Source organism: Schistocerca nitens, chromosome 2 (genome assembly GCF_023898315.1).
Source record: "Schistocerca nitens isolate TAMUIC-IGC-003100 chromosome 2, iqSchNite1.1, whole genome shotgun sequence".
Taxonomy (NCBI): Eukaryota; Metazoa; Arthropoda; class Insecta; order Orthoptera; family Acrididae; genus Schistocerca; species Schistocerca nitens.
Window position 1 is genome coordinate 250,381,628 of NC_064615.1, and position 24,221 is coordinate 250,405,848.

The following is a 24,221-nucleotide window of genomic DNA, read 5'->3' on the forward strand; positions in this document are numbered from 1 at the left end:
CTCACGTGCTCCAGTGTTTCTACGGAATCCAAACTGATCTTCCCCGACGTCGGCTTCTACTAGTTTTTCCATTCGTCTGTAAAGAATTCGTGTTAGTATTTTGCAGCTGTGGCTTATTAAACTGAATGTTCGGTAATTTTCACATCTGTCAACACCTGCTTTCTTGGGGATTGGAATTATTATATTCTTCTTGAAGTCTGAGGGTATTTCGCCTGTTTCATACATCTTGCTCACCAGATGGTAGAGTTTTGTCAGGACTGGCTCTCCCAAGGCCGTCAGTAGTTCCAATGGAATGTTGTCTACTCCCGGGGCTTTGTTTCGACTCAGGTCTTTCAGTGCTCTGTCAAACTCTTCACGCAGTATCGTATCTCCCATTTCATCTTCATCTACATCCTCTTCCATTTCCATAATATTGTCCTCGATTACATCGCCCTTGTATAGACCCTCTATATACTCCTTCCACCTTTCTGCTTTCCCTTCTTTGCTTAGAACTGGGTTGCCATCTGAGCTCTTGATATTCATACAAGTCGTTCTCTTATCTCCAAAGGTTTCTTTAATTTTCCTGTAGGCAATATCTATCTTACCCCTAGTGAGATAAGCCTCTACATCCTTACATTTGTCCTCTAGCCATCCCTGTTAGCCATTTTGCACTTCCTGTCGATCTCATTTTTGAGACGTTTGTATTCCTTTTTGCCTGCTTCATTTACTGCATTTTATTTTCTCCTTTCATCAATTAAATTCAATATTTCTTCTGTTACCCAAGGATTTCTACTAGTCCTCGTCTTTTTACCTACTTGATTCTCTGCTGCCTTCACTACTTCATCCCTCAATGCTACCCATTCTTCTTCTACTGTATTTCTTTCCCCCATTCCTGTCAATTGTTCCCTTATGCTCTCCCTGAAACTCTGTACAATTTCTGGTTCTTTCAGTTTATCCAGGTCCCATCTCCTTAAATTCCCACCTTTTTGCAGTTTCTTCAGTTTTAATCTACAGGTCATAACCAATAGATTGTGGTCAGAGTCCACATTTGCCCCTGGAAATGTCTTACAATTTAAAACCTGGTTCCTAAATCTCTGTCTTACCATTATATAATCTATCTGATACCTTTTAGTATCTCCAGGGTTCTTCCAAGTATACAACCTTCTTTCATGATTCTTAAACCAAGTGTTAGCTATGATTAAGTTGTGCTCTGTGCAAAATTCTACCAGGCGGCTTCCTCTTCCATTTCTTAGCCCCAATCCATATTCACCTACTATGTTTCCTTCTCTCCCTTTTCCTACACTCGAATTCCAGTCACCCATGACTATTAAATTTTCGTCTCCCTTCACTATCTGAATAATTTCTTTTATTTCATCATACATTTCTTCAATTTCTTCGTCATCTGCAGAGCTAGTTGGCATATAAACTTGTACTACTGTCGTAGGTGTGGGCTTCGTATCTATCTTGGCCACAATAATGCGTTCACTATGCTGTTTGTAGTAGCTTACCCGCATTCCTATTTTCCTATTCATTATTAAACCTACTCCTGCATTACCCCTATTTGATTTTGTGTTTATAACCCTGTAGTCACCTGACCAGAAGTCTTGTTCCTCCTGCCACCGAACTTCACTAATTCCCACTATATCTAACTTTAACCTATCCATTTACCTTTTTAAATTTTCTAACCTACCTTCCCGATTAAGGGATCTGACATTCCACGCTCCGATCCGTAGAACGCCAGTTTTCTTTCTCCTGATAACGACATCCTCTTGAGTAGTCCCCGCCCGGAAATCCGAATGGGGGACTATTTTACCTCCGGAATATTTTACCCAAGAGGACGCCATCATCATTTAATCATACAGTAAAGCTGCATGCCCTCGGGAAAAATTACGGCTGTAGTTTCCCCCTTGCTTTCAGCCGTTCGCAGTAGCAGCATAGCAAGGCCGTTTTGGTTATTGTTACAAGGCCAGATCAGTCAATCATCCAGACTGTTGCCCTTGCAACTACTGAAAAGGCTGCTGCCCCTCTTCAGGAACCACACGTTTGTTTGGCCTCTCAACAGATACCCCTCCGTTGTGGTTGCACCCACGGTACGGCTATCTGTATCGCTGAGGCACGCAAGCCTCCCCACCAACGGCAGGGTCCATGGTTCATGGGGGGGCCACATCATATAGGGAAGTGCTTTAACAGAGCTTGGAGACATAGCAACACTGAAGATGTCCACGAGTTAGAAGATGCCACTTCACATGATGACTGGACAGTTCTGCAGGACGTTGCGAACCCTAGGATTAGTTTCGAAGAATTCATTAGTGTAGACGACGATGTTGCCGTATGTGCTTCTGTGGAATCGGATGTGCCAAAAGCTGTGGACGAGGCGCAAGAAGGGCCATCTGAAGAAAGTGAAGAGGAAGAGAATACAGATACCATTCCACCCACCCGTTAGGAGATGTTTACAGCCTTGGACTGTTTAGAACGGTTCGGTTCAACATCCGACTTCACTGCTGGGTTTACCGACGCAATCATTACAGGTGGTTGTGAAATTACTAAATATTACCGTTCCCATGAAGGTAAGCGAACCATGACCGAATTTTTTCCAAGAAAGTAACATACATAATTTGTGAGTACTTGTAATTTTGCAATCATTTTATAGTGTCATATGTCTACAATAACGTGATTGATAGTGTAGTGTATTACACATTAGTGTACTGCTGTACACGTATACTTATTAAAATCTGTGTTTTTCACTTAACACGAACTTTTTTAACACGAACTCCTGATTTTTCGATCCCTTCAGATTCGTGTTAACGAAGTTTTACTGTACTATAGTATCAAGGAACAACTTCCAATCATCATCATCATCATCGCAGCCTTTTCCCACATCATGTGGGGTCGGCGGAGAGAACAACTTCGAAATGGCAGTATCAAGTGCCGATATTTTTATTTTATATTATATTTTTTTCGCTATTTTCCATAAATATTGGAAGAGAACAACTTCCAATATTTATGGAAAATTGCGAAAGAAATTTCGATTTCGACATATCGGTGAAGAAAATAACGCCAGTATATATCGATATATTTTGGGGAAAATATCGATATTTTATCAATATCCCAAGTTCGATCCGGCGCGGGGAGTTTGGGGGCACACTCTGTCACGCACTTCACACACATCTGCACAATAAGGAATTAGGTAAATGTACTCGGCGTGCGAATTTTCTCCCGGTGAATTGCAACTTCGCAGGTCTGTTGAGGCGGGAACCCCTTCTTCGCTCAAGAAGATCAGACGCCGGATGGCCTCCGGCGTGGCTGCGCCGGGCTGGGCGTTCCCCAAGGGCCAAGGAGGCGCGATGAGCCGTTGCCACTGACCGGGAAGTCGGCATCCAGCGCAGGCCTCGCCGCGCGCGCTGATTGGTCGGACTGAGGTGGTGGGGGGCGTTACGCAAGCGCTGGGAAGTCCTGCAGCTCTCGCGGCGGCTATGAGCAGCGCCCTCCTGCCGGCGACAGCTAGTCCAGTTCCCTCCTCTGGCAGAGACGCAGCGTCTGCAGAGAACACGACCCACAGCGACGCACCGTCTGCGCAGAACGCAACTCGACAGGTAGGTCGCAGTGACCTAGGTCACGGCGCGCAGTGCGTCTTTCGCTACTCGCGTCGCCCTCGCATCCGGATAGTGTGCGTATTCTATAAGCTGCAGTCTCCCTCGTAGCGAGCTGTTCTTTAGCGTCGCATTCTGTGGTTTACCAACAGCAGTTCGAACCGCGTTGTTGTAAGATCAGCTTTGCGGATCTGTTGTAGTATCCGTATTTCTCACTTTAACAGTAGCAGTTCCGTCATTCACTGTGGGCTATTATATTGTGAACTCGCACTCGTGCTGTAGGTTCTACGGTATAGGACACGTCGTAACAGCTCGGTATCTGTCCTTCTACAATAGATTGGGGGAAACCAGCAAGAAAAATCAGTAACATCAGCACCTCTTTGCCTTCGTAGTATCGCGAAATCTCGAAAGTTAATCCGGTTAATATGAGTAATCGAACCGATAGTCTTCGAGATACAAATGTAAGGCTGGAAATGGCTCATTCTGCCCATATTTTATTTCTTTTCTCTATTTGCCTGTGTAAAGAGCATTTTAACTCGCATGTCCGCGTCACAGTCTGATAAAAAAAAAAAGCTTTTCGTGAATACAGTGTGTTTCCTTGCTCTGAACACTTCTAACAATTAGTAATATCCGCTACCAGCTACAATTTATTCGTGTGTTTCACAGTTTTCTAATCTCAGGATCGAGCAAGTGCGGCAGTACGCACATTTCAACTACATAATTGTGGCACTGTATGCCAAGCGCATGTGAAAGAACGTCTTAATTCGTTAACAGTCAACGTTAATGTTTTAAGAAGCCACTCCGTGTTATTCGGTATTGAAAGTCCAAGCAAGATACTATTAAATCGTGACCGTAGCGGTTACTGTAATGCCTTTTTGCTAATTTTAGCAGACAGGCGTAGTCGAGGAAAAATCCAATATGGCTGTAGTTGTTTCACTTGTCAAAAAAGTTTTCTTTGTACTCTTTTCCATAAATTTGTTCTTCCTTACGTACTGCTTTTTCTAAGCTACACGACACGTTTTCTGTAACGCTCATTACATATTCGTTTTGTATTTGATCTGCCCAGCACATCGTGAAATTTGAACTTATAACTATAAATTATTTTGGGGAGTATTGTCCATTTTGACAGTAAATCTATTTCATTGGAATTCCAACCATCTCTTGTATTCCTGTCAGTATTTAATCGTTTCGTTGTGCATTATCAGTGAAACACCAATATCTCATTTCCAAAATGTTTGCTTACGATACGTTTCGGAAACTAAGTTTCTTCGCCATAAACCACGTTCGATCTGTTGTTGACCTGCATGGCCCCTGCATTTGATATCTCGATTGGATTACTGAGAGATGTTCCACAGCTACCAATAGACAATTACGTTGGACCCATAACAAAAAAGTGAGTGTCAGCAGTTGTTAGCATCAGCGTCAGACTGTCATGATGCTTTCTGCAAGTCCTTCGGTCTACATGTGCTTAGAAGACTTTCGACTGATTCGTCAGCAAGTGTGACATTCCTTTCAAAGAACTGTTCACCAGCGGTTTCAGTGTAGGTCGCTAGTGCTGTCGAAACGTTGGAAAGTTCGACGAGTGTGTCTGGAGAACCGGAAGCACGCCAGCAGCATGCCATTAGCTGGGCGCGAACGTATCAATGGTTTCATAATGTGGGGACACAGCCTCTTCAGAAAATACTTATCTTCTGCGTCATTGCAGTCTGTGCACGAGTGGCCCCACGTGAAATAACAGTCCGGCCATTATCCGTTTCGTGCGCACGGCAATTACTCTCGCTCCGGTTCACCCACAAAGCTGCATCGTGCAAGATGTCCTTTGATTTCTCGGGAAAATACGAGAGTATTTAATTAAAATTTTGATCTGTTCGAGCATCGTTTGTCCAGTGAATGTCGTGTAAAACTCAGATGTTCTGCAATTATTTTTAGCTAATACTCCTGGGCCGCGTTCCTTGCACATCTTGAGTAACAATCTTTGCATTTACAGCCATACTCTGCAAACCATTGTGAAGTTTATGGCAGAGCTTATTTCCCGTTGTACCACATATTTGGGTTTCTTCTTGCATATCACAGCGAATAGGAGTATGCCTAATAACGCACCCTTGTGTTCGAAGCAGACATCAGACTGATGTCAGCCTTACGGTAATTTTTCTGGAGCGCGGGAAGAATGCCTCGCAATAATGCTAGTAATGTAGTGCAGTTTCCATGTATCCTAACTATTTGAAAATGGAGGTCTTCTGTTCGCTTCGCTCAGTACCAAGATTGTGTGATCATGTCTTAGTGTAATACAGTACACTCTTAACAGATAAGTGTTTACAGAAAGGCCGTATTATGTCGCAACAGGACTTGGAGATCTTGTTTTATTATTTTGTGAACGCAAAGCGGCCCGGATCAGGTTTTAGGTAATGGTTTCGGCCGAATTAGACCATCTTCACGATTGACAATTAAAAAAACCGAAAAAAAGTCAAAAGTTTTGTCAAATGATTTAGCATAAGGTAAGAAATGAGATCGATTCGAGAAACATTTGACGGCATCTTATAGTTGTTGCATATAAGTTCGGGCATCATTCAAAAAGCGCGCCAAATGTTTCTCTAATCAGTTTAGAGTTCAGACAAATCATGTCACAGAACATTTGGCCATTTGTCTCAGTTTTTTTGAAAGCGTGAAATACATTCGAATACCGATCAGTATTCTATTACTATTAAGCATATAATAATCAAGAAGCATAGAGGTTCCGATTTATGGCGTCATTTGATATTTTGTGACATTTTATTTAAACATTTCTAGGAGAAGCTGTTCGTGAGTGTTTCAATTTTCGCTCAAATCACAAACCTCATTTTTGCAAAACTAGACTTCAACGCTGGTAAATGTGATTCCCCGTTTCCCACTGATTGTTTAGCTATGAAAATTCGGACTAAAATCCATTGCGTAATTTCTGATTGTGTTGCTTTCACTTCGTTGTTGTAATTGCTGTGATTTAATGCTACATATGACGAGGGCGTAGTTCTGCCGAAATGGATCGTAACAGTTGCATAAAACGTGATGTCTTCTGCTTCGTTCATAAAGCAAGTAATGGTCCAGCTTGAATGCCTGACGTTTTGACTAACTCAGCAAGCGAAGGTCGTTAAATTTTACATGCAGCGAAGCGTAGTACTTGACGTTTTTCTGCAGTCAAGGTCAGCTCCCAGGGAAAACCAGTTGCTCTCTGCGGAATGGACTGAGCGCGTGTCTCTCGGCTGCTACATGAGTTACCTACCGTACGTAAATTATCTCCGAAAGTGGAAATGTGATTTGTGTGTGTTGTAAATCCCTGGTTATCAGAGAGGCTTAATGTTCCTTCGACTATGGGGCTCTCACTGCTAATGAGAGAGAGAGAGAGGGGGGGGGGGGGGAGGGGAGGGCGGAGAAAGGGGGGAGGCATCAATGATGCTCGAACAGCTAACTGAAACTTGAAAGCTGTGTGTTCGGTCCGACTCTTTCTGATTCAGAGTGTCTGTTATCATATGACCGCAGTTGTGTATTGCTCCGGTTTCGATCTTGGTTACTTCTTGGAAAAAAAGGAGGGGATGCGTTAGTTTTTTGCACGATTCACGAAAGTATTTGTGTACATCTTTTCCATATGCAGAGAGAAAACATGCCATATGGACAGCTTCGTTAGATTATTTTCACAGGATAGGCTGAGATTTGTATTATATTTAATGCGAGATTTGTAAGTTGTATAATATGCATGTGTTACGTGATGGGAATGGTGTGATGGATTGTTTCCGCTGAGCAGTGGAAAGCTACTTGGGCACCTGCTGTGTGGGTAGAGACGTTTATACTGTCTTTTCTTTCTCCTTCCAAGTCTCTACTTTTCCTTCGCCAAGGCCGTGGGCGGATCCTCCCAACATCTTCACGCGTCTCAAGGGGCCCTAGAAGTCGAAGGTACATTGAATTACAATCGTCCTTCCTTGTTTACATTCTTGTCTACTGGTTGCTGAAGTTTGATCCAAGTTTGCCGTAGCGATTAATATGCGAGTGATACGTAGGTGCCTGCAAATTGTTCGTTCAATGAGTCTTCGCTGAAATCGGGGTCTTGGACTATTTGAATATAGACATTTGCACGCAATATTTCTACGAATTTGAACAAATAACTCAGTTAAATCGTTACGTTACTATATCGTTATGACAATAAGAGAGTAGTTCAATAAATAACGGCCCACAAATTTTTTCTCAGAACATACTTATTCTTAAGAGTTTGAATTTGATGACAATATCAGTCAACATTTTTTTTTACATGTACTATTTTTCTACATAGTCTCCATCGCGTTCCATGCGTCAGCGTTACCGTCTGTCGGAATTGTTCGGAACTTTGCACATCCAGAAAAACGTCAAATTTGGTGCACCTAAAAGGACACTGCCATTTATCTGTTTAAAACAGGGCATTATTTATTCAAGAGAAGATGACGTCTTTAGGGACGGAGTACAAGGGCGGAACATACCAGGGATGGGGAAAGAAGTTTAGTCATGTCCTTTCAAACGAACCATCCCGGCATTCGCCGGAAGCCACTTAGGAAAATAACGGAAAACCTAAATCTGAATGACCGAACGCGGGTTTGATGAACCGTCGGCCTCTCGAATGCGAGTCCAGTGTGCTAACTACTGCGCCACCTCCTCGATATTTATTGAGCGACCCTTGTAAAAACCCAGTGCGTTTCAAGATTTGCCCTCATTATCAGGTGCACAGAATACAGAACTATTACATATGTTCTAAAAGTAAAGCTGAAGCTTGACCCATGCATTGTTGTATAGCGCCCTTAAATAAGTTGAGGAAATATAGTTCTATGTGCCAAACGCCTGATAAGGTCTCATTGAAAGCGCTCAGCATTTCAGTGGAAACATTACGTCCTGTCAGTTCTATGCAAGCTACCATACGTGTGGGGCTCAGGTCACATGGTGTAGCACAATTTATTGTTGTGGAACAATATCTCATTTCAAAAGACTGGTTGCAGTTTGTGACCAGATCAACTACTGTTTTTTAACAGTAGCACTGTCCACCGTCCAGACTGAATTAGATACATTTCTCCACCTTTACATACCATTTGCCGGTGATGCGCGAAAGACCGGTTGTCGATATCCCCAAGTATATGCAAGAATTTCTCTGATTTTTGCTTTGTGGCCGTGTGTTGCACGAAGTGACACGTTTCTTGAATAATTGTTAAGTGGGCCTTTCGAATTTTGTGGCTAAGGCTTTTCAAGAAGCAGCAGCTCCTTATTTGTGACATATTCCCACTGGAGATTGTTGGGTATCGGCATTGTAATGTGTGACCGTAATTAGTACATGACCATTAAATTGATTTAACGCATTCACGCTAAGCCTTCCTTGCACGCACTGGCTAATCCCCGTTCACTAACACGAAACGTATCTCATACTACACTACTGGCCATGAAAACTGCTACACCAAGAAGATATGCAGATGATAAACGGGTATTCATTGGACAAATATATTATACTAGAACTGACATGTGATTACATTTTCACGCAATTTGGGTGCATAGATCCGGAGAAATCAGTACCCAGAACAACGACCTCTGGCCGTAATAACGGCCTTGATACGCCTGGGCATTGAGTCAGAGCTTGGATGGCGTGTACGGGTACAGCTGCCCATGCAGCTTCCACATGATACCACCCTTCATCAAGAGTACTGACTGGCGTATTGTGACGAGCCAGTTGCTCGGCCACCATTGAGCAGAGGTTTTCAATTGGTGAGAGATCTGGAGAATGTGCTGGCCAGGGCTGCAGTCGAACATTTTCTGTATCCAGAAAGGCCCGTACAGGACCTGCAACATGCGGTCGTGCATTATCCTGCTGAAATGTAGGGTTTCGCAGGGATCTAATGAAGGGTAGAGCCACGGGTCGTAACACATCTGAAATGTAACGTCCACTGTTCAAAGTGCCGTCAGTGCGAACAAGAGATGAACGAGACATGTAACCAGTGGCAACCCATACCATCACGCCGGGTGATACGCCAGTATGGCGATGACGAATACACGCTTCCAATGTGCGTCCACCGCGATGTCGCCAAACACGGATGTGACCATCATGATGCTGTAAACAGAACCTGGATTCATCAGAAAAAATGACGTTTTGCCATTCGTGCACCCAGGTTCGTCGTTGAGTACACCATCGCAGCACCTGTCTGTGATGCAGCGTCAAGGGTAGCCGCAGCCATGGTCTCCGAGCTGATAGTCCATGATGCTGCAAACGTCGTCGAACTGTTCGTGCAGATGGGTGTCTTGCAAAAGTCCCCATCTGTTGACTCAGGGATCGAGACGTGGCTGCACGATCCGTTACAGCCATGCGGATAAGATGCCTGTCATCTCGACTGCTAGTGATACGAGGCCGTTGGGATCCATCACGGCGTTCCGTATTACCCTCCTGATCCTACCGATTCCATATTCTGCTAACAGTCATTGGATCTCGACCAACGCGAGCAGCAGTGTCGCGATACGATAAACCGCAATCGCGATAGGCTACAATCCGGCCTTTATCAAAGTCGGAAACGTGATGGTACGCGTTTCTCCTCCTTACACGAGGAATCACAACAACGTTTCACCAGGCAACGCCGGTCAACTGCTGTTTGTGTTTGAGAAATCGGTTGGAAACTTTCCTCATGTCAGCACGTTGTAGGTGTCGCCATCGGTGCCAACCTTGTGTGAATGCTCTGAAAAGTTAATCATTTGCATATCACAGCATCTTCTTCCTGTCGGTTGAATTTCGCGTCTGTAGCACGTCATCTTCGTGGCGTAGCAATTTTAATGGCCAGTAATGTATGTTACGTTGTTCTGAACTTCGCTCACCACGAACTGTCCAAGTGACCTCTTTGGTAGGAGGAAAGCAAAGGCGATTACACACACCAAATAATGTTCTTTTGTGCAGAGGATACGGTACTCTTCGGACTGGTGGTGTCTCACTGTTTTTGACTTCGATCGACATAACGTCGGGCCTTCCGGCCACTAATGCCATACAATAATCTAATTTGTTGAGGATAATAATGTTTAATTATGGAAATTCAGTTCTGCACAATATGCAGCCAGCTATTCATTTTTATATCCAAACAAATTTCAGCACATTTGTGCCATCAACATTGTGTTTTTTTATTCAGGTCTCCTTATGTAGAGTGCTAGGTCTTGTAGTACCATTGTTGAATTATATAGCTCGCGATAGTTACTGTGTTTTACGTTTTCTCACCTGCTTACTCATCTGTTGTAGGAATACACACTCAGAAATCCAGTAAATGTTTTTGAAGAGCCATACTTTCATGTAATAACGTCAAACTTATACAAAATAAGTTGTTTTTGCTGTGTGTTTGGTCCATGTTGCTATTCAGCTGTTTCCACCGAAACCCAAGCACACTGCTGCAAAAAAAATAAAAAAAAGTTTTGTGAGCATCGAAGTTGCAACGTGCAAATGTGGTCCTTAAAAAAGAAAATTACCAGGGTTCCGTGAGTATTCCTACAAGACCTTAATATGCCAAGCTATACAGGGCGTCCCAAGAGGAATGGATAGTATTTAGGGATATGACAGGAACAATAACTCGAAGGAAAAAATCTACTTAAACCTGGACTCTAAAACGTACGCCTCAAGAGCATTGGGCACTTTTTCAGCTTCTATACGGGCAAACAAATCTCTTCTACTGCAAGCTCTTTGCATTCCATATTTTGGGAGGTGGTAGTATGGGCCAAAACAGGAAAAAATTGTCTACTAAACACGAGCTCTAAAATGCATACTTTAAGTGGACACTTTTTCAGCAGAAGAGATGTTTCACATTAGTGAAGATGAACAAGTGCTCAAAGCTCTTAAGAAATGCACTTTACAGCTCATGTTCATTGGACATTTTCTCTTGCTTTGATCCATGGTATCACCTCTTCCATGCTTACCATCCTTTTTTTGCTTCGAAAGACACCCTGTACTGCAATCAAAAAATGGTTCTAGCACCCGAGATCCACAATAATAACTGAATAAAAGTGCCGGTAACCAGTTCTGATATGCTTAAACAGGTTTGGACATAAAAATGAATACTTGTTTGCATAATAGGACATGAATCCCCATCCTTAAATCTACAAATGCAGTCGCTGCTACCGCTTCAAAAACAAAGGATTGTGAGTAATCTTTGTCAGTCATTACTTTAAGCAGTTAAGTTGCTGACTCTCAATAATTCAGGTATTGTCAGATGCGAGTAAAATTATCGCTTGGCGGTCCGATAAGCTATCTGGAATCAGCTACTTGCATCGAAAGGTCGCTGTGAATCCAAACCGGTTTGCCAGAAGCGATATTACGTCGATGTATGGGACGCGATGCTACCAAGGACACGTGCGGTAGGCTCACCGAAATTCGTCGGGGTGAATCTGCAGGGTATACGACTATACGGCGACGCTGACCGGGCGGCCTTAGAGCACCTGCCTGCCATCTGGCGGCCGCGCTAAGGAAACTTCTGGTCGCGCCTGGCACGTGCTGGAACTCTGGCATTCGCGAGGTGCACTCACGTGAATTTCCACTGAGCTTTCTGTAGTACGACAAAAAATGAATTTAGACAACACTGCGCCGTTGTTTAATCATCTCGCGTCGCTACTGAATCATGTTTGGCTGGATCGTCGTAATCGGTAGACGTACATCTCCAGTTGGTAAAAGTGGACTTACAAGCCCCTTTAACAGGCGTGTCTTGTCTCAGTCCTTTACTCGCGACAAACGAATCTGCTGCAATGCCTGTGGCTTATTGTTGACGTTTCCGTTTACACGTCTGCGCCAAAATTGTTGCGCAATCTGACACGCCACCTAGATAGTGAGGTCATCACGCAATGCTCATTTGACAAAAAGTCGGAACATAGTAACAGTATTAAAAAGTTTATTGACGATGAGAAGAATCGTAGCAGAAAGTCGTATGCTAAACGTTCCACACTGCACAGAACTGGAAGAATAGGGAGTGTCCAGACATTTCAGTACATCAACAATTGTTTGCCGAGCAAATAAAAATAGTGTATTAAACAATATTTAGAAGGCAGTACAAATCGCATCGCCTCTTTACTCTATTTGGGCATAGTGTAGGCCATTTCCTTTTTTTCAGATATTGTAAGAACACAATAACCCTTTTTTTCAGAAGTGGCGAGAATTGTGTAGCTTCTGGTGCTAGCCGATGCATGCCCAGCCGTCAGCACTATTTTAGAACTCCACACTCGGCACAGTCAACCGATCATTGAGGTTACTGAACCGACCGCGAGGTGATTGGCGGCTGATTTACATGCTGGCATGTGACACTCTCCCATCGCGTGTAAAATAAGCTGAAAATGGACACCAGGCACAATATATGTCGTATCAGTTTCTATATCACTGCAAACTTAACGCCCAGCGCTGCCAAAAGTCTGTGGTTCAGATTTGTCTTCTTTTAACTTTCTGATGTACCACACCCGTTTTCTATAGCTAGTGGGTTGTCGATCCCGTAGTCTCGTTCTGCAAGGCAGTCTAATGTTAATGGTTTTCCACGGTCCGTATTTCTCGTCAGTTTCAATCATACGAGCAGTTTCGCTTCGTATTTCGTCTTCACTTATTAAGGTTGTGCACTTTAGGAAATGATTAGGCTATTCGCTTAATGAAGCGCATCCCTAGTCCGTCAGATCATACAGATGCCTGCGGGCCGATTACGTAAGCCGAGTTGTAATTCAGTTAAAGCTAATGGAAGGCTTCGATTTATTGGAAAGATACTGGAAAACTGCAGTTCATATACGAAATACGTAGCTTGCAAAATTCTTGTATGGAATCAAGATTGGCTTGCCTTCATTAATGGTGCACGAGTAGTTCACCTACGTACTATTGTTGTCTATTGCATGTGCTCCACGTTTTACGTTTCAGTCCTTACAAGTATTTTCATGGCTATTAAAAATTCACAATCACGAATTTTGAGGAATATCTGTACGGCGCTAGGAGAAATTATTTTATAGTTCGTAGCCCGATTTAAAAACATGGTGCTTTAAAAATTCATTTTTATTTCTATAATTTTTCTTTTTCGGTGACACTGAAGAGTGTGATAAGCGCACATGTACGTAAGCAGCAGGGCTTCGGCTTCAGTCGTTTCCTGAAGTCCTTGCAAAAAGTCAGTTGTATGTTAAGCTCTCTGCTTGCTCTGTTCATCGACTTCTGTGGACTACGTGCGAAATTCGCCCCCACCCGCGGTCAACCGTTTGTTGACTCACTGCAGGCCGACCCGTTGATTTCTCCTTACCAGGCATCTTGAACTTGAAGCTCTGCATGCTATCGCCAAATAGAGTTGGAAGTGTGTGGATCTCGTCGAACTTCGCTCTGAAGCGTCGATGCACTGTTAGCGGCAGACTGTTGGGAATGCGTTTCAAGCACAACGTACGCTTTCTCTGCGCCTGTCGCCATCTTGCCAAACTGGTCACTGCTGCGCTCTCTTGACAGAAATCTGAAATTCGGCTGCAACAATACAAATATTTTTTGAGTTTTTCTACATGAGTGTTGAGTTTTGAGGCAATATGTCAACTATACAACTACAATGGATTTATGAAATCGCTTCGATATATCTATACGCGTGTGGTGACGCATAAAGCGGCGCTTCTCTTTATGACAGTTGCCGGTCGCTTCCGCGTTGCTGAATAGCGCGTGCGTGAGTCAGTCATGAACCAAAATGGTGCAAATGGCTCTGAGCACTATGGGACTCAACTGCTGTGGTCATCAGTCCCCTAGAACTTACAAGGGAACCTCCCCATCGCACCCCCCTCAGATTTAGGTATAAGTTGGCATAGTGGATAGGCCTTGAAAAACTGAACAAAGATCAATCGAGAAAACAGGAAGAAGTTATGTGGAACTACGAAAAAATAAGCAAAATATAGAAACTGAGTAGTCCATGCGTAACATAGATAACATCAAGCAGAGCGTCAGTCTAGTATCGCCGTGGTCCCGTCGTTAGCGTGAGCAGCTACGGAGCGAGAGGTCCTTGGTTCAAGTCTTCCCTCGAGTGAAAATTTTAATTTCTTTATTTTCGCGCATTTATGATCTGTCCTTTCGTTCATTGACGTCACTGTTCACTGTAATAAGTTTAGTGTCTGTGTTTTGCGACCGCACCGCAAAACCGTGCGATTAGTAGACGAAAGGACGTGCCTCTCCAATGGGAACCGAAAACATTTGATCGCAAGGTCATAGATCAACCGATTCCTCCACAGAAAAACATGTCTGATATATTCTATACGACACTGGTGACGGCATGTGCGTCACATGACAGGAATTTGTTGTCGACCCACCTAACTTGTACATTTGGCGAATAGGTAAAAAGATTCTTCTACCTTGCCCGATTTAGGTTTTCTTGTGGATGTGATAATGACTCCCAAAAAACTGATGAAAACATAATAGTTTGTCACATAAACTGAAAATAAAGGATTCAAGTCTTCACTCAAGGGAAGACTTGAACCAAGGACCTCTCGTTTCGCAGCTGCTCACGCTAACCACGGGACCACGACGCTGCGGTGCTACCATTCTCCTTGATGTTGCATATCTTGCGCATGGACTACTCAGTTTATATATTTTGCTCATTTTTTCATAGTTCCACACAACTTCTTCCTGTTTTCTCGATTAATGTGTGTTCAGTTTCTCAAGGCCTATCCACTGTGCCAACTTATAACTAAATCTGAGGGGGTGTGATGGGGAGGTTCCCTTATTAGAACTACTTAAACCTAACTAACCTAAGGACATTACACACATCCATGCCCGAGGCAGGATTCGAACCTGCGACCGTAGCAGTCGCACGGTTCCGGACTGCGCGCCTAGAACCGCGAGACCACCGCGGCCGGCAGTCATGAACCAACTCTGCTCACAATGCAACTGAGGGTGCGCCTACTCGGAATTCTGCACAAATAGTGGCGTGAAAAACAAACGCTGTTTGACTCACGCGCCACTGTCTTTATTACGGCTCCTTTCCTGATATGCGAGATAGGGTACGAAGCATAGCACGTACGAGGTCTGGCGTAAAACTGTTTAATATCACGGGGTGTTATTTCCAGCGTTTGTTTCTCGTACGTACACCGTGAATACCACGCTAATGGGTCTTCGCAATTTGACTCAAGACATTTTCCTGGAAATTTTTACGGTGTTTCACAGAGAATTACTTCTCATTCGTATGATGAGCTTTTCTGTTTACTGTTTTCCGCTTGAGTTCCATCGAAACCAAATTTTCTAAGGCGTGTTGAATCATGGCGTTGTAAGGTAAACTAGTACTTTCAAACTGCATTTCAAGGTTCGTTAATTTAATGTTTTGATAGACATGAAACATTGATCACTTTTTTCTTTTGAGCGTTGGAACAATTAAAAATGTTTTCCTTACCTCTAACTTGTTCTCGAAATGAAACTTCATTTGTTGCAGAGTTCAAATTTGGCGCAATCCACTACATGTCTGGTGACTAAGCTCCGTGAGCATTCAACTGCCGAAATCCGAAACTTATTTTTATTCACATCTCACTGGCTCCCTTTACTGCTCTGAAAATGTGCAGTTTTATGTCTGTGTTGTTGGTAATACGCTGGAAGCAATCGTAGATAGTATAGCTAACAGCCATGTCTCGAATGAATAATCACGTTAGTAGGAAAGTTTCAGACGATTTGATTTACGTGATGATCAATTAAAACGAGTTCGACAGCTCGGGATTCGAACCAGTAAACCATCTGTTGTGGCAGATTTATCGGTCTTAAAGCATTCAAACTATAACTCGCTAGTAACATGTGTTCTTACAGTGACTTTGACACTTATATGCAGTTTGATAATGCCGGATTGACATGTAAGTATTATCGGAAGACGTAATGTGTGGTCATTTACAGGAAATTAAAATTCATTCCCATGTCGGGAATCGAACTCGGGTCTACTGGGTGAAAACCAGCTGTCCTAGCCACTTTTTTGACTCGAGAGAAGGGTCGGGGGCAAAGAAGGCAGGGGACGTCTTCCCATTGCCGCTCTCCCAGAACCAAGGAAGGAAAGGGATCTGACAGAATCAAGAGAGCTTTAGTTGATCAAATTCATTTATTTACTTACAAGTATAGATATATTTCATTTATTTTTATATTTTTAGTTTTTTAATATTTTTGACTAGATCCTACTACGGCCACCAAGAAGCTTGAGTCGTGTAGACAACATGGGAGTCGGAGAACTCACTTCCGAATTTCGAAGTTTGTAGATGGAGCTCACATGACAAGAAAGTTAAATGAGATTACTGCTTTTAAAAGCGGGAAACAACTTTTGTAAATTCTTTAGGAGTAAAGGAGACCACACACCGAAAAGCAGAAGCGTTGAATCGTCGACAGGCGCACACAAGTAAGAAAGCAAACTTGCTTGCTTTCGGAGATATCATTTTTTAACCTCTCTCTCTCTCTCTCTCTCTCTCTCTCTGTGTGTGTGTGTGTGTGTGTGTGTGTGTGTGTGTGTGTGTGTGTGTACTCTAGCTCGGAAAACCATTGCTGCGAAAGCTAGCAAGTTTGCTTGCTTCTCTATGTGTGCCGTCAACAACTCAACGGTTTTGGTTTTCGGTGAGTGGTCTCCGTTACAGCTAAAGTACTTACATTCTGCCAGAACATTCTTTAAAAACGTTAACCTCTGTGATGTTTATGTCCTATTTCTGAGTGAATTATTTCCGTATTCCAGTTATAAATAATGACAAGTGTAATGACAGTGACGTAAGTCCTGTTTGCATTGTCATGTCTCGTCTACTACATCTACATCCATACTCCGCAAACCACTGTGTAGTGCTTGGCAGAGGTTACTCCCGACTGTACCAGTTATTAGGTCTTCTTCCCGTTCCATTCATATGCGGCGCGTTGGAAGAACGACTTTTTAAATGCTCCAGGCTGGCGGTAATCAAACTGCTCTCGTCTCCATCCCGTATAGGATTAGATCGTGGGAGAGTGCACTTGGCCAGTTTTGAACAATAATAATCACAGTTTCATCATAGTCTACAGTGTAAATAAAACTGTTCTCACAAATGGAGTGATTTAGAAATTACTGTCTGAGAAGGGCACCGTGTCGATGTACTGTGTTATTGTAAATCGGTATCTCTCCTGGGGAACGTGTTTATTTACCTGCTCTAAAAAAAAAGGGCAATTTGTGTAAAACTGACATCTAGACGCTTGGAACGAACTGCTCTCACTATCGCTAGAAAGTTGCGTATTCCACTTAGTTGAAGCACACATAACCAATGTGTAAGTGCCACCCTTACTGCGCGGAGTGGCCGCGTGCTTTGAGGCGGCATGACACGAACTGCTTTCAGAAGTTTGGTCCCTTAGGAATACACACACATCTGAACTTTTCCGCTCTAAGTTGCGAACATTTTAATTCTACTCATAACGCACAACACCTGTCACTTTACCGTAATACCAAAATTTGTGAAAGGGCAGTTACTCAAAATAATGTTATCATATTCTGCTTTCTGAGGACAGACGTTCTAAAGTCCCTTGCTTCACACGTATCAGCAATAGCAACGGACATTTAATAGTCTCCTACTTGGGATCCTCGTGGTCAGTCTATCGTGTTCTTTCTTTAACAAGTTCATTCGGGACTTCCTACCGAAAGAGAGCAGGCGGGTGGAATCCAAAAGTACTGTATCGGATGTTCGTAAAGTACATGTTCATCATTACTTCATTTCTTTATGGTTAAATGTATTTCAGAAAAATCTTTATTTTCCCATATATCAGATACCGACAAGTTAATCTGGCCTCATCATTCATCTACAGTATCATATTCAACTATTTACAAGCTGTCTAAGCTAGTTTTTAGGTTTTTGAGAAAGAAGTGCAGCAGATATCTGTACAAAGGACTTGTATTCACGTGGAAAGATTTCAGATAATCTTCCAGTCATACTACTTCTAGAGGGTAAGCCTGATTCTTTGAGAGACAAAGGCATTCGCCAGTCGCTGATAATCCCGATGTGGAGGACGTGAGTGTCCGCAGAAATTCATCCAAGAAGGGAGAAAATAGTAACACGGCTATTTTTTATAACTTGTTCTGTGAGTTTGAGAACTTAGTATCCCAAAAACTAAATTTGACAGGAATTGCACAAAACCTATTGAATCTCAAACGACTGATAAACATTCACTCAGTGTTTATAGGTAGACTACTATGGTGCATAAATGGTTAGCTTATTTCATTGTTACTTATTTTTATAGTATTAATATGAATATGAATGCCACCATTTTTGATCCAACGATCTGAAATTTCATCTTCATAAAGGTCAGATTCAGAGTATTCAACGAGATTTTCATAGCAAATATTTCTTCATAAACCAATGGTGTTAAGTTTTCACTGAAAATTTAAAAAATCTGAAACAGAAAGATGTCTGAATGGTTGAGTAAACCCTTGCTGAATAGCAACAAAAGCAGTCAAGAACAATGCCAAATTAACACTCATGAAACCGAAGAAACAGAAATAGTTTTCAAAAAATCCAAGCATTTCTTGTAGCGCTCGCCAATACCAAATCTGCGATTTTCTAAAATTACAGACAATTACTGGTAGATATAAGCGAGAATTTCGTGATACATATAAAATGTACGCCCAGATTTCAGGAGGGGGCAAATGTCCTCACTTTCTCCACCCGCCGCCCACGCCCCTCTCTTTTGCGGACGCTTATGCTAGAGGATATGTTAAAACTGTTTAGTATGCTGTTAAACACTTTAATATGCCTTACTTCTTGCAGTAGGACCCTGCGTAGTAAAACGGTATTGTGTACAAGCCATAATTTCCGTTTAAATATCTTCGCTTTTTTATGTTAATGTAATTTTCCTTGTGGCGATAAGATGTCTGGAAACAATGTAAGAAACTTCTTCTCTTCTCTAGCGCCTCCGTGAAAAATAATTTCCACTGCACGTAATTGAGAACGCACAAGAAGTACGCTGGTTTCAGCATCAATCTGTATCCTCTGTTGAAAATGGCTCTGAGCACTTTGGGACTTATCTTCTGAGGTCATCAGTCGTCCCCTGGAACTTAGAACTACTTTAACCTAACTAACCTAGGGACATCACACCCAACCAAGCCCGAGGCAGGATTCGAACCTGCGACCGTAGCGGTCGCGGTCGCGCGGTTCCAGACTGTAGTGCCTAGAACCGCTCGGCAACCCCGGCCGGATTGTATTCTCTGTTCTATAAGTCTTTTTTGTAATAACTTTCGTAACGAAATTTCAATTAAAAAATTGTTTTCGGTCGAATTGAAGGGGATGAGTTCTACAAATGCATAGAAGTCACCGGGAAAGACTTCGTTCTTATATTTGTAGATTTAAAGTAATCAGCGCTTCATTTTGCCTTGATCTGTTAGTATTTTAAGGAAGGGGGGATGATGTCACAATACTTCTTGATCGCCGTCCGCTCCCAGTAAGTGCGCAGATGCGATGGGAAAAGGGTTACTGTTCAAACCGTGCGTTGAAATCACCAGCGTTTTTCACAACACGTTGTAGGTTTTGTTGGGTAACTGATCACTTTCCAGAGGGTCAAGGGTAAGGATGTTTTCGGTTTGTGTGTTTTGCCCCGCCTTGAGCTGTGTTGTTTGCAGACATATTGTGTTCAGCTGTTGTACTTTTTCGCTCAACCGTCGACAGCGCGGCAGCAGCATGAAGCGCGAGACAGAAAGTGAAATCAGCTAGCGTGACGCATTTGCAGGTGGAGTTCGCTCGTTAGTTGTGTAAGCAGCCACGCTGCCAAAACCAGCAGTCGCTGTACCCCGTGCTGCGTAGGCACCCTACGACCTAGTTGACTGGAGCGTGGCCAGCGCGTGACGTCATCGCTACGTCACGGCCGCTTTCTCCGGAATGTCAAACAGGCGCGCCTGCCGACGCTTCGGCGCCAGCAGCTGCAGCCCAAAGAGCTCCTTTTTTTGTTTTTTTGACTGTCGCACCCTTAGCTACGGCTACAGCACACACGCTGACGTCTTGAACACGACGTCCCTTGGTAGGTGAAAGATGATGTCAGGCACGTCACTCGCAAAATTTACTGTATTCTGTCCACCCCTCCACCTACTTTCTGCAACTACACCTACACTACACAAATCAAAACGTGATACCTGGTAGAGAAGGCATTAACCATCCCGGAGTTGTATGTACAATTCTGAATGATTTTAATATAGACGTCTGGAAAGACGTCTGGAATTTATTTCTGTATTAGGTTTCCTTCTTAGAGCATCTGATTGAGGATTCTATGGCAGTTCTCTGACTCACGGGAATTGCATACACGTGACTGCGCTGTTCGCTCATATACTACACCCCCTTGCGCCCAATTTGAAATGGATTCCATATACTTCAGCTGTATTACGGTACGCAAATATTTTAACCGCCCTGTTTCGCAAATTACGATTTTTTTTTTTTTTTTTTTTTTTTTTTTTTTTTTTTTTTTTTTGCCCGCAGCTAGACATAGGGCCCACTCCATTTTATATCCTCGCACATGTCTTTAGGCCAGGACAATGCATACGCTCCGCCAGACAGTGTTTGAGGAAGAACATTTGTGTAAATTGGTTTAGGCAAACAAAAAACATAGAGGAGCCTGGCTGATTAAAGATCTGAACCGCTATGCTCCCGATGAGGAGCTCGATGTCTTAGCCACTCAGTCAACTCGCTCAGTGCGGGTATGTATTCCTTTGAGACACTGTTACAGTTGATACTCCTAGTACACTTTTTCTAGCTGCCCTTTCTTCAACTATCACTCCTTATGGAAGGGCTCTGAGGTCCACCATTTTGTTTCACCTACATCGGACCGGTTAGTGGATGGATGCAGTGATGTTTCTGTCTAATGTGCAGGTGAGACTATTTGCTATAGCCCCAGAAAAGCAAAATGGCGGAGACCATTTTTTCATTCGGTATATTGGATGACGCCTCCCATTAACTGTGAATGAAACGAAGGAAATGCCCTAACAAAGAGAAAATATCCTATAATATATGATAAACTTCGGGACATCTTGCCATCGTTAAAATATTTTGGAGTAATGATAAGAAGCGACATGAAATCGGATGTACTTGTAAAATCATCTGTAACGAAGCCGAATGGTGACTATTTTGTTGGAAGGTTTCGAGAAAATGTGGCACGTCCAACCGGAAAGGAAGACGCATACAAGACGCTGGTACGACCTAATCTTAGTACTGCTTCAGCGTTCGGTGTTCTTGTCTGGTAGGTGTGGCAATAGACATCGAGCTAATTCAGAGGATCTCTGTGGGACCATACAGGTCAGCGTACCCGGTAAGAAAGTGGTACAGTGATGTGCAGAGGTCTTAATTGACGAGCTTCGGAAGCAAAGGCGGCCTTGTCTTCAAGAAATCTGTATTCAGGTACGCTGTGCGACAAACCTGCTGCTTTCATCGTGTATCAGAAGCGGAGATCACGAGAATAAGATAAGTGATAAGGGCGCATACAACGGCATGTAGATAGTCGTTTTTCCCTACCTCCATGCGAGATAGAATGGGGAATATAATGGCTAATAACATTATGTACGAAGCATTCGTCATCAGGCACTTTACGGTGGGTTACGGAGTGTATATGTACACTACTGGCCATTAAAATTGCTACACCACGAAGAAATTCAGATGATAAACGGATATTCATTGGACAAATATATTATACTAGAACTGACATGTGATTACATTTTCACGCAATTTGGGTGCATAGATCCTGAGAAATCAGTACCCAGGACAACCACCTCTGGCCGTAATAACGGCCTTGATACGCCTGGGCATTGAGACAAACAGAGCTTGGATGGCGTGTACAAGTACAGCTGCCCATGCAGCTTCAACACGATACCACAGTTCAAGAGTAGTGACTGGCGTATTGTGACGAGCCAGTTGCTCGGCCACCATTGACCAGACGTTTTCAATTGGTGAGAGATCTGGAGAATGTGCTGGCCAGGGCAGCAGTAAAACATTTTGTGTATCCAGAAAGGCCCGTACAGGACCTGCAACATGCGGTCGTGCATTATCCTGCTGAAATGTAGGGTTTCGCAGGGATCGAATGAAGGGTAGAGCCACGGGTCGTAACACATCTGAAATGTAACGTCCACTGTTAAAAGTGCCGTCTATACGAACAAGAGGTGACCGAGACGTGTAACCAATGGCACCCCATACCATCACACCGGCTGATACGCCAGTATGGCGATGACGAATTCACGCTTCCAATGTGCGTTCACCGCGATGTCGCCAAATACGGATGCGACGATCATGATGCTGTAAACAGAATCTGGATTCATCAGAAAAAAATGACGTTTTGCCATTCGTGCACCCAGGTTCGTCGTTGGGTACACCATCGCAGGGCTCCTGTCTGTGATGCTGCGTCAAGGGTAACCGCAGCCGTGGTCTCCGAGCTGATAGTCCATGCTGCTGCAAACGTCGTCGAACTGTTCGTGCAGATGGTTGTTGTCTTGCAAACGTCCCTATCTGTTGACTCATGGATCGATACGTGGCTGCACGATCCGTTACAGCCATGCGGGTAAGATGCCTGTCATCTCGACTGCTAGTGATACGAGGCCGTTGGGATCCATCACGGCGTTCCGTATTACCCTCCTGAACACACCGATTCCATATTCTGCTAACAGTCATTGTATCTCGACCAACGCGAGCAGTAATGTCGCGATACGATAAACCGCAATCGCGACAGGCTACAATCCTACTTTTATAAAAGTACGCATTTCTCCTCCTTACACGAGGCATCATCACAACAACGTTTCACCAGGGAACGCCGGACACGTGCTGTTTGTGTATGAGAAATCGGTTGGAAACTTTCCTCATGTCAACACGTTGTAGGTTTCGCCACCGGCGCCAACCATGTGTGAATGCTCTGAAAAGCTAATCATTTGCATATCACAGCATCTTCTTCCTGTCGGTTAAATTTCGCGTTTGTAGCACGTCACCTTCGTGGTGTAGCAATTTTAATGGCCAGTAGTGTAGTTGGATCCTGTTTATAATCGCATTGTGATCGCGACCACTGGTCTCGCCCGCGAGTCTGCCAACGTGACCTTTTCTGGTGTTGGTATATGATCGTAGGGGGCCTTTTGATATCCCTGTATGAACTAGCTAGAAGCGAATCTTATACTTACAGCCACCCAGTCCTGTTCCACATCTGCTTCGCAGCGTGGATCCAACGTAAGCCACGCTAGGCGCGCACTGCGGTGTCACGCCGCGCCGCAATTTTGTAGTTTATTGTTGTCGAATCGCATCCACTTATCAGCCCTTACGCATTAAATACTGATGTGTAGAAAAGAGCAGCTTAATACAATACCACCAAGTTAATAAACATTACGTGAACGTTAGATACACTCCTCAAAAGAATTAGGGTAACATGACCAGGCGATTGCCATATCCCATTGAACAATAATTGAGGACTGGATGCGTTATCAGTTCATACTATGAATAACACGTTTCGCAGTGACGAAGTTGCCAGTTGACATGGGAATAGCAGAACTGAAGGCGAGCTGCAGGATGTCGTGTCAAGCGAGGTACTCTGAACAGGACGTGTGGGTCGTAAGGTCCTTTCTCTAACCTGTTCATTAGTCTGCTCAGACAAAGCGGCTCCAATTGCCCTTTCTGAGATCGTCATGCAGTGCTCTGGCGCTATCCGTGCGACGCCGCAACGCAAACATGGCCAGATATCGGTCTTCACATCGG

At 43.5% G+C, this 24,221-nt stretch overlaps 1 protein-coding gene across 1 annotated transcript in view; it reads left to right on the plus strand.

The window, feature by feature from the left end:
* Nucleotides 1–3,423: 3,423 nt before the first annotated feature.
* LOC126235974 (serine protease inhibitor 88Ea-like) overlaps nucleotides 3,424–24,221 on the plus strand; it is a 32,863-nt gene continuing 12,065 nt past the window's right edge. The window contains exon 1 of the mRNA XM_049944949.1: nucleotides 3,424–3,572. The gene's annotated coding sequence lies outside the window, so the exon portion shown is untranslated. The remainder of the gene's footprint in view (nucleotides 3,573–24,221) is intronic.